Source organism: Euphorbia lathyris, chromosome 4, assembly GCF_963576675.1.
Source record: "Euphorbia lathyris chromosome 4, ddEupLath1.1, whole genome shotgun sequence".
Classification (NCBI taxonomy): Eukaryota; Viridiplantae; Streptophyta; class Magnoliopsida; order Malpighiales; family Euphorbiaceae; genus Euphorbia; species Euphorbia lathyris.
Window position 1 is genome coordinate 48,665,216 of NC_088913.1, and position 10,370 is coordinate 48,675,585.

The window sequence follows — 10,370 nt, forward strand, 5'->3', positions numbered from 1 at the left end:
TGAAGAATTTGTAACGGTGATTCCAATAACGCCTACCTTCATCGTGACTGAAGATAGGAAAAGGCGCCCCATATCGCTTGGATAAGTCTGGGCGTTTGTTGATTGAGGCAGCATTGTGCCTAGATGGTTTGTTCTTGGTAGGCATGGTGCAAAGTTTGTGTTACTTTAGCAAAGAACGGTGTTTGCGAAGAAAATCAGAGTTCTGACAAAGATGAAAAGAATTGTAACAGAACTTGAATCCTCTAGGATTAATTTATAAGAGGTGAAGATGAAAAGAGGTGTTGTTTAAATTATGAAAAGGTATAAAATTACACCTTTCGGGAATAAAGAAACTTAATGTTTCGTTTGCCAAGAGGTTCGTCGAAAGGGTTAGGAAGTTTCAGACTTGATAGCGCAGAAATTACGCGTGTCGCGACCGAGAATGGCTAAGCCGCGGTCGCGACACGCGATTTCCTTACGGAAATCAGGCATCGATAGCTCTTCCCGATTCACGGTAGAGAATTTAAAATTCTCGGTATGAACAGAGAAATCCTAACCTATTTGGACTGTTCTAAAAAAGAGGATTCTCGGCAGGGAATTCTAAATTCTCGGCAGAGAATTGCCTGAAACTTCAAATTCATCTTAATTTCCTACAAATCAAATCTAAAGTCATGAAATAAAAATATTTTATGCATTTAAATCATAACATAAAGTCATCTAATCATAAAAATGGCATTTTGGAAAAATAAAATAAAATAAAATTAAACTAAAAAAATAAAATAAATGAAAAAATATAAAAACAATAAAACAAAATAAACTGTGTAAGATAAACTGAGTAATTTATACGTCAGATAATCTTGTTACGAACGGAATTTCAATTTGTGAAATATTTTCGTAATAGATTTTACATCGATTACCATTAACTTTGAATCGAACTCCGGTAGGACCTTCCAGTTCTAAAGAACCATAATCGAATGTTTTAACGACTAAATATGGTCCTAACCATCTAGACTTAAGTTTTCCTGGAAATAAACGAAGTCGTGAATTAAATAACAACACTTTATCCCCAACATTAAAGTGTTTGACTTTAATTTTGGCATCGTGCCATTTTTTCACTTTTTCTTTATAAATCTTCCCATTTTCGTAAGATAGATGACGTAACTCATCTAACTCATTCAAATTGAGCAAACGTTTCTTACCTGCTTGTCGTAAATCAAAGTTTAGTTCTCTAATAGCCCAATAGGCTTTATGTTCTAATTCGACAGGCAAATGACATGCCTTCCCATACACTAAACGGTACGGAGTCATTCCTATTGGTGTTTTAAATGCAGTATGGTATGCCCATAATGCATTATTGAGTTTAGAAGACCAATCTTTTCTAGAAGATGAAACTGTTTTCTCGAGAATCCATTTGAGTTCTCTATTTGATATCTCCGCCTGACCATTTGACTGAGGATGGTACGGCGTTGATACGCGGTGGCGTACTCCATATTTTTTCATAAGCGTTTCAAAACTCTTGTTTATAAAATGAGTACCACCATCACTAACGATAACTCTTGGACAACCAAATCTACAAAATATATCGTCAAGAAAATTAACGACAACTTTAGAATCGTTCGCCGGGGTTGCAATTGCTTCAACCCACTTTGAAACATAATCAACGGCAACTAATATGTAAGTTTTACCATTGGAAGGGGGAAAAGGTCCCATGAAATCTATTCCCCACATATCGAAGACTTCAACTTCTAATATGGTTGTAAGGGGCATCTCATCTTTCCTTCCTAGATTTCCTGTTCTTTGGCACTTATCACAACGAGTAATAAATGAACGGACGTCCTTAAACATCATAGGCCAAAAGAAACCGCTGTCAAATATTCTAGCTGCTGTCTTGTTAACTCCATTATGTCCTCCATAAGAGCTAGAATGGCATTCCGATATTATGGATTCAAATTCATTTTCACCAACGCATCTCCTAATTATCCCGTGACCATAAGTTTTGAACAAAAAAGGATCTTTCCAAAAATACTGTTTAATGTTAAAGAAAAATTTCTTCTTTTGTTGGAAATCTAATCCTTATAGTGGTGAGGGGTAGGGGAAGACCTAAGCAAACTTGGAGGAGGGTGATCGAGAGTGATATGAGTTTATTGGGAATTGAGGAAAATATGGTAGTGGATAGGACGGAGTGGAGGGAGCGAATCTGTGTCGCTGACACGACTTGATTTTCACGGTTTTATATGATGGTTCATGTTAGCCGACCCCGAATCATTTCGGGACTAAGGCTTTGTTGTTGTTGTTGTTGTTGTTGGAAATCTAATCCTTCCGGAACAATATTGGCTGCAAGATAATTAGCAATATCTGCATACCAAGGTGACATGGCACTTTTTATTTGATAGAGGTGTTCATCAGGGAAATCATCTCGTATACCGGTAGTTTCACCTATAGGACCGTTTTCATCTTCAAGTCTCGATAGATGATCGGCGACAAGGTTTTCAACTCCCTTTTTGTCTTTTATTTCTATATCAAATTCTTGCAACAATAAAACCCATCTAATTAGACGCGGTTTTGCATCCTTTTTAGCAAATAGATATCTTAATGCAGCATGATCAGTATAAATAATAACTTTTGAACCTAATAAATATGACCTAAACTTGTCACATGCAAAAACTACGGCTAACATTTCTTTTTCTGTTGTGGTGTAGTTTAATTGTGCACCAGACAGTGTGTGACTTGCATAATAAATGACATGAAGTTTCTTATCTTTCCTTTGACCTAAAACACATCCGACAGATAAATCACTTGCATCACACATAATTTCAAATGGTAAATCCCAATCGGGTTTAGCAATAACAGGTGCACTGATTAAAGCAGTTTTCAATGTTTCGAAAGCTTTAACGCATTCTTCATTAAAATCAAAGGTGGAATCTTTCATGAGTAAATTAGTAAGTGGTTTGGAAATTACAGAAAAATTCTTAATAAATCTTTTGTAAAAACCGGCATGTCCTAAAAATGATCTTACTCCCTTAACAGTAGTTGGAGGGGGTAATTTCTCTATTACTGAGGTTTTTGCTCTATCTACTTCTAATCCTTTTTCAGATATTTTGTGACCTAAAACAATTCCTTCGTCAACCATGAAATGACATTTTTCCCAATTTAATACCAAATTTGTTTCTTCACACCTAGACAAAACTTTATCCAAGTTTTCTAGGCACGAATCAAAAGAATCTCCATAAACTGAAAAATCGTCCATAAAAACTTCCATGATATCTTCAATGAAATCATTAAAAATCGCAGTCATACAACGTTGAAATGTTGCAGGTGCGTTACATAGACCAAAGGGCATTCTTCTATATGCAAATGTTCCGTAAGGACATGTGAAGGTTGTTTTATCTTGGTCATCCGGGTAAATGTATATTTGAAAGAATCCGGAGTAACCATGAAGAAAACAGTAGAAAGCATGACCAGCTATCCTTTCGATCATTTGATCAATGAAAGGAAGAGGAAAATGATCTTTCCTAGTTGCTTTATTTAGATTTCTATAATCTATACAAACCCTCCAACCAGTGGTGGTTCGTGTAGGTATTAATTCACCTTCTTCATTCCTTACAACTGTTATGCCTCCCTTCTTAGGTACACAATGGATTGGACTAACCCATTCACTATCCGAAATAGGGTAGATAATTCCATTGTCCAGAAGTTTAGTAATCTCATTTTTTACTACTTCTTTCATGTTCGGATTTAGGCGTCTTTGCCTATCCGCTTTAAGTGGCTTATCTTCTTCTAAGTGAATTCTATGCATTACAATACTTGGATTAATACCTTTTAAGTCTAAAATTTGCCAACCCATACTTCCTATCCTATTTCTAACAACTTCTTTCAATTTCTCTTCTTGGACTTGTGTTAATTTGTTAGAGATAATAATAGGTAGAGAATCGCCTTCGCCTAAGAAAGCGTACCTCAAATGACTTGGTAATTCTTTAAGTTCTAATTTAGGTGGAGCTATAATTGAAGGCGGAACTGGTCCATCTTCTCGAATCAAAGGTTCTGGGTTCTTATCTTCTAGTTCCTCACTCATTATAGGTTCTATTATTTCTTCTTTTTGAACAATGTCATTTACACATTCTTCAATTAAATCAAGTTTCATACAAGCGAAATCTTCCATAGGATATTTCATCGCTTGGTTCATATCAAACTCAATCTTATCATCTCCTATTCGTAAAACTACTTTTCCTTTCGACACATCAACTAGAGCACGTCCCGTGTTCATAAACGGTATACCAAAGATTAGCGGACAATTTACATCATAAGCAAAATCTAAAATAACGAAATCGGTAGGAAAAATAAATTTGTCAACTTTAACTAAAACATCCTCAATTATACTGTATGGTCTTTTAGTGGTTTGATCCGCTAATTGCAAAACCATATTGGTACGTTTGATGTCTTCTTCTAAGCCTAACTTATTAAAAATAGATAATGGCATCAAGTTAATGCTTGCTCCTAAATCACAAAGACAACTCGGGAATTCTATATCGCCCAATTTACACGGAATGGTAAAACATCCGAGATCTTTGAGTTTTGTGGGCAAATTGCTTGACACAATCGAACTGCAATCTTCAGTTAGTGAAATGGATGAAATTCCTTCCCAACTGATTTTCTTTGAAATTAAATCTTTGAGGAATTTACCATAATTGAGAATTTGCGTAATTGCATCCATAAATGTCAAATTAATATGCAATTTTTTAAGTTTGTCTAAAAATGTTAAAAGTTGTTTGTCATAGTCCTTATTGCGGACTTTATGTGGAAAAGGTGGTTTGGGTACAAAAGTTTTTGTACTAGAGTCAATCGGTGCATCTTTTTGTTTTAATGTATCTTCTTTGGACTTTGATAAATCAGTTCCAGATAAAGTCGAATTTCCGGGCATTTCCGGGCCTAAGTAATTTTTCCTTGAACGAAGAGTGATAGCCTTAACATGCTCTTTCGGATTTTCTTCCGTATGGCTTGGAAGACTTCCCTCTTTGCGGGATGGAATTGATTTAGCGAGTTGTCCAATTTGAATCTCCAAATTATGGATGCTAGATGATTGGTTTTTAATAAGCTGATCGAATTTATTCTCGATCCGTTTAAAACCATCGTCATGATTACTTATTTTTCCGCTCATCGCATCAATGAATTTGTCGATTTTAGAAGATAAAGTGCTAATCGAATCTCTTGATTGATTTTGATAATTAGTAGTACGATTTTGATTAACATTATTATTGTCTCTCCAGTTAAAGTTAGGATGATTTCTCCATCCAGGATTATATATGTTGGAATAAGGGTTATTATTTTGGTTTTGCCCTTGGACAAAATTTACCTGTTCAATTTCACTCATACCTTCGTAATCCACATCCGTTTGGATTGGTTGACCATTAGGATCACACGGTGCCATAAACCTATCAATTTTGTGCGACAATGCAGAAAATTGGGCTTGCAACATCGCTACTGGATCAAGATTCACTATACCTTTAACTGATGATGTAGTTGAGGATGATGGTTTCGCTACTGGTATGTGTCCACGTTCCGCGGGCCACATACTGCTGTTGATTGCCATTTCCTCTAAAAGTTCTCTTGCTTGGGCAGATGTTTTCTTCATGAATAATCCTCCAGACATAGCGTCCAATGAACCTCTAGTTGTAGGATTTAGTCCATTATAAAATGTTTGCATTAAAAGTTCAGCGGGCAATTGGTGGTGTGGGCATAAACGTTGAAGTTCTTTAAAACGTTCCCAAGCCTCATAAAGAGTTTCACTATCATTTTGAGAAAAAGATGTTAACTCTTTAATGACTCTTGCGGTTTTTGCTAAAGGGAAAATTTTTGATAAAAATGCTTGGGCTAATTGCTCCCAAGTCTCAATTGATGCGGCTGGCATAGAAGTTAACCATTCTTTGGCTCGATCCTTCAAGGTAAAAGGAAAAAGGCGAAGTTTGATTGCTTCTGCAGTTACATCAGTAATTTTAAAAGTGTCACAAATTTCTAAGAAATTTGTCAAATGGGTATTAGGATTTTCGTTAGGTAACCCGTAAAACGTTACATTATTTTGCAACATATTAAGCAACGCAGGCTTAATTTCAAAATGATGTGCATTAATTTGGGGTCTAACTATACTGTTTGTTACACCTGCCACTCCTGGCCTAGCGTAATCCATAAGTGTGGCCATAACTTCTGGCTCGGTAATTTTAGTTTTTATTGGGGTTTGGTTTTTCTTTTTCTTTTCTTTCTTGTTCTTTTTAAGAGTTCTTTCAATTTCTGGGTCAATAGGATCTGGTGACGTGCCCGAACTTCGAGAACTGCGCATGAACTTGAAATTTCGCACGAACAGAAACTACCTACAAAACAGAATTTTGAAAGATAAATATGTTAGTAATTAAAAATAAATAAAATGTAAAAGTTTGAATAAGTATGAATAAATCTAGATTCGTAATAAAACACGAAAAATTTAAAATTTTGTCAAAAATTTTGGCGTTCCCCGGCAACGGCGCCAAAAACTTGTTGAGCGATTTCCGCAAGTGCACGGTATATACTTGTAGTAATAAAAGATATCGATCCCACGGGGAACGTTTTTTAACAAAACTTATTTACAATCGGTTAAATTTACTTTAAGGTTTATAATATGGGAAAAATTGTTTAATCGGTTTTGGTTTTCAAATTGCTAGAATAAGAATTAGATTAGAATATGAAGATGTTAGAAAATATCTGATTTAAGAATGAATTTGCAAAACAGGAACGTTTTAGTACTTTTAGAAAAGTAAACAAGTATATTTGTTTGCATTAAGCAAAGAAAACAACTTTAAACTTTGTACGAATTATAAAGATGAAATAAATGACGGAACCTCTAATTAATTGGCTTTGAACGCGACAAAACCCTTTCGGGATAAATTGCCCTTAATCAAATTAAAACTCTTTCGAGATAATAATTTGCCTAAGTGTTCAACAAAGTTTCCTTGTAAAGATTTTGGATTAAATACGTTTTAATGAAAACACCAGCAGTCACTTTAGTGGATTGGTTACCATAAGCGCTGCATAAAAATCTATCGAATAGAACGGACTTTATTAGATGAAATATAAATTGATACAAGTTTACAGAGAACATGGAGCATTGAATTCTTCGACGGCGTGCAAGTGAACGGGTTGTCAATCCTTTCCTTGGGTTTCGTTAGAGTTTGTCAGGGTCAGGGGCGAATCCTCTACTCAATCTTCTCGTTGAATCTTCGTAATAGAGACTGGGTCGGTCCACTACCAAAATGAAAACTAAACTAGAACAATGTCTAAATGCTATTGAATTTGTTATTATTTAGTAAACCATGTGTGTACATCATATTGCTTTTGAACAGAATCGAAATCTAACTTCTGAATCACTTGATTCGGAATTTCTGCATAAATTCTACACTAATCTCTTTCTTCTACACATATCATTATATTTCAACTCTCCATCAACTCTTTATTTATAGATGTTGAAGAGTCTTGATTGAAGTGTCGTGTCCGTTGTGAAGGATCGTGTCCGCTGCGAAAGGACGTTTCTATCCACCCGAACGATCGCGTTTCGTCGAAAACGAAAGTGTGTAACTAGGCTTCTAAAATCTCCTGCTCGTACCGAGAATATTAAATTCTCTACCGAGAATGGGGGAGCAACAACTTGTACTTCGGACGAAGGGAAGGAGAGGCTGAGGGACGCGTGTCGCGACCGTGAATTTGGGGGCCGCGGTCGCGGCACAGAGCTTTTTTCGGTTTTTCAGCTTTCGTTCGTGTCCTCGATTTGGCGTTATTAATTTCTGTCGTCTTCGACTCCTTTTGTAGGGTTTTTCTTCTATTTTTGAGCTCTTTTTACTCCTTTTTGGATTTTACCAAATATTTATGTACCTTGTATGAAAGAAACATATTCGGGAGTAAAAGTATTCTAAACAGTTATAAATAGCATAAATTCGTAGCAATATTGATGTAAATAATGATGATATTTTAGGTATATTTTGGGCTTAACACGAGACAGGTCCTAATTGGGGTGATTTTGCTCCGTCTTTTATCTGTTTAGGTCCTTGGGCTTCCGAAATATGCTCTAATGGTCTCTGATGAATCCCAAAAGTGCTCCGACGGTCCCTGAATAGTACGGAAATGCTCCAAAAGGCTTGGGTCTGGTTCGAAAATGCCCCTGGAAATCCCTGAAAACACCGAAAATGCCATAAATAAAGGAAAATACATAATTTAACTAAAAACTATCAAATTAACATCTAAATTAACTAAAGACTAAACTAAAACAATCTAAATTAATCCTAAAAACACTATAAAATAGGGAGCTATCACTACCCCAGTAGACATATTACTGTTAGAGATGTTAACTAATTGAAAAATCTCGTAAGAAGGAAAGTCTCCCCCAATCATGGCAATAATTGGTACATCATCCGCCTCAATAATCTCAATTCCATTGGATAACAAAATTTTGACTTTTTGATAGAGTAGATGGTATTCCACCAAGTTTATAAAACAATCCATCGGCCCAGTAATAGAGAGAAGGTGATTAGAATGTCCAGCACTGTGAATTCCACTCGTGTTTCAACTGATCCTATCTTAACATCAGCTTCAAAGGTACCGATAACCCGACGTTTAGAACCATCATAAGCCCAGATCACTGTGTGTGATTCCTTTAGACTCTCCTCTGGCAGGCCCAAAGAACTAAGCATCTTCTTGGGACACACATTGGGTGTTGAACCATCATCTACCATGACATAGGGGATGACTCTATCTAACATCTCAACTTAGATATACAATGGCTTATTGTGATTTCTTCCATCAGCCGGCAAGTCAATATCACAAAAGGAGATTTCAGCAGACTTCCTGCACACCTGAGTCAACATGCAACCCAAGATATTAGCTGATACCATAAGTGGAGCCTTCATTTCAGATAGGGACTAAAGCACTCATGTGTTCTAGGAACTTTAGTATTAGATGCCAAACATTGGGTTGTGATGGAGTTTTCTTGAGATGTGTAATCAACATATCCTCTTTATCCTTCTCTTTTTCTGGAACTACAGATACTTGAGTAGGAATACTGGATGCATGCAAATCAATAGGATTTCCTCTGGGAGGAGGAACAACATTGTAGGCATAGCCACTCTTGATCACATGGTTCACGCTATATGAACTACTCTCGCCCTCTTCATAACTCGGGTCAATTGGACATAGTGACTGGATTCTCTCAACTGATACAACTTGGGTACTGGAATTCATCTTCATGAACTGCTCAAATACAAAACTCTCATTCACCCTTGAGGACATCATGTTGACTGACTTCCCAAAGTCATGAAGAAGATTCTTCATAGTGCTAGGCTTAGAAAGGTCGAATATATTTCCTTCATCAATAAGACGTTGGATATCTCATTCAAGAGTCTTGCAGTTGTTGGTATGATGACCTATAACCTGATGGTAAAAGCAGACGTTCCTGTTAAGCCCAAAATATACCTAAAATAACATCGATATTTACCTCAGTTTTGTATGAAAATCATACTAATTATATTCATTCAGAATACTTTTACGTCTATATTTGTTTCTATTGTGCAAGGTACTTAATTATTTGGTAAAATCCAAATAGGAGCTAAAACGAAGCAAAAACGAGAGGAAAATCATATTTACGAGCTAAAAACACGTGCAAGATCAGAAGACCGATACGAGGAGTTGGGAAGCAGTCGGGAGCGGGAACATAAGTCCCTGTCACGACCGAGATTCCCAATATCTCGGTCGCGACACGCTCACTTCAGCACTGAAAATACATTTTTGTCAGCAATCTCCCTCAAGCCCCAGGTCGCGACTGAGATTCCAATAATCTCAGTTGAGACAGCGAAGATCATGCACAGTTTTCACATGTTTTAATTCCAAATGACGTATCCGTTCATCCGGATAGAGGCATCTCTTCACCAACGGACACGTCTCTTCAAACATACCTCTTGGAATATTATAAATAGATGAAGAAGTTTCAGAATTAGGGGGTGCAATGTTGATTATTTCAATGTTATTATGTTGGTAGTTCTAGTTCATAGTTTGGTTACACAAACTTGTTATAAAGTTACAAGTTTGTGTAAATAGTTTAAGACACAATATGTAGTTATTATTGTTGTCGTTTAGAGTTCAAGTTTGGTTCGAACATAAGTTGCATTCTGGTAGTAGACGATCCATCTCTATTCCGAGATTCAACGAGAGGAACTAACGGCTGAAGCGCAAAAGGGTCTGACAAACCTACGGAGTTTGAGGGAAAGATTGACAACCCGGAACTCAAAGATTTCGTCAAAATGCTATCCGTGTTTCTTCTTCTCTGTTAAGTTGATTCGATGCATAATCAATTAATAATATATCTTTTCAATTCAATATAT

General features: G+C 36.3%; 1 non-coding gene across 1 annotated transcript; it reads left to right on the forward strand.

Annotated features, from left to right (window-relative positions):
- Nucleotides 1–5,696: 5,696 nt before the first annotated feature.
- LOC136228105 (small nucleolar RNA R71) lies at nucleotides 5,697–5,803 on the forward strand. Its single transcript, XR_010688439.1, has one exon. It is a non-coding gene; the product is annotated as a small nucleolar RNA R71 (small nucleolar RNA).
- The last annotated feature ends 4,567 nt before the right edge of the window (nucleotides 5,804–10,370 follow it).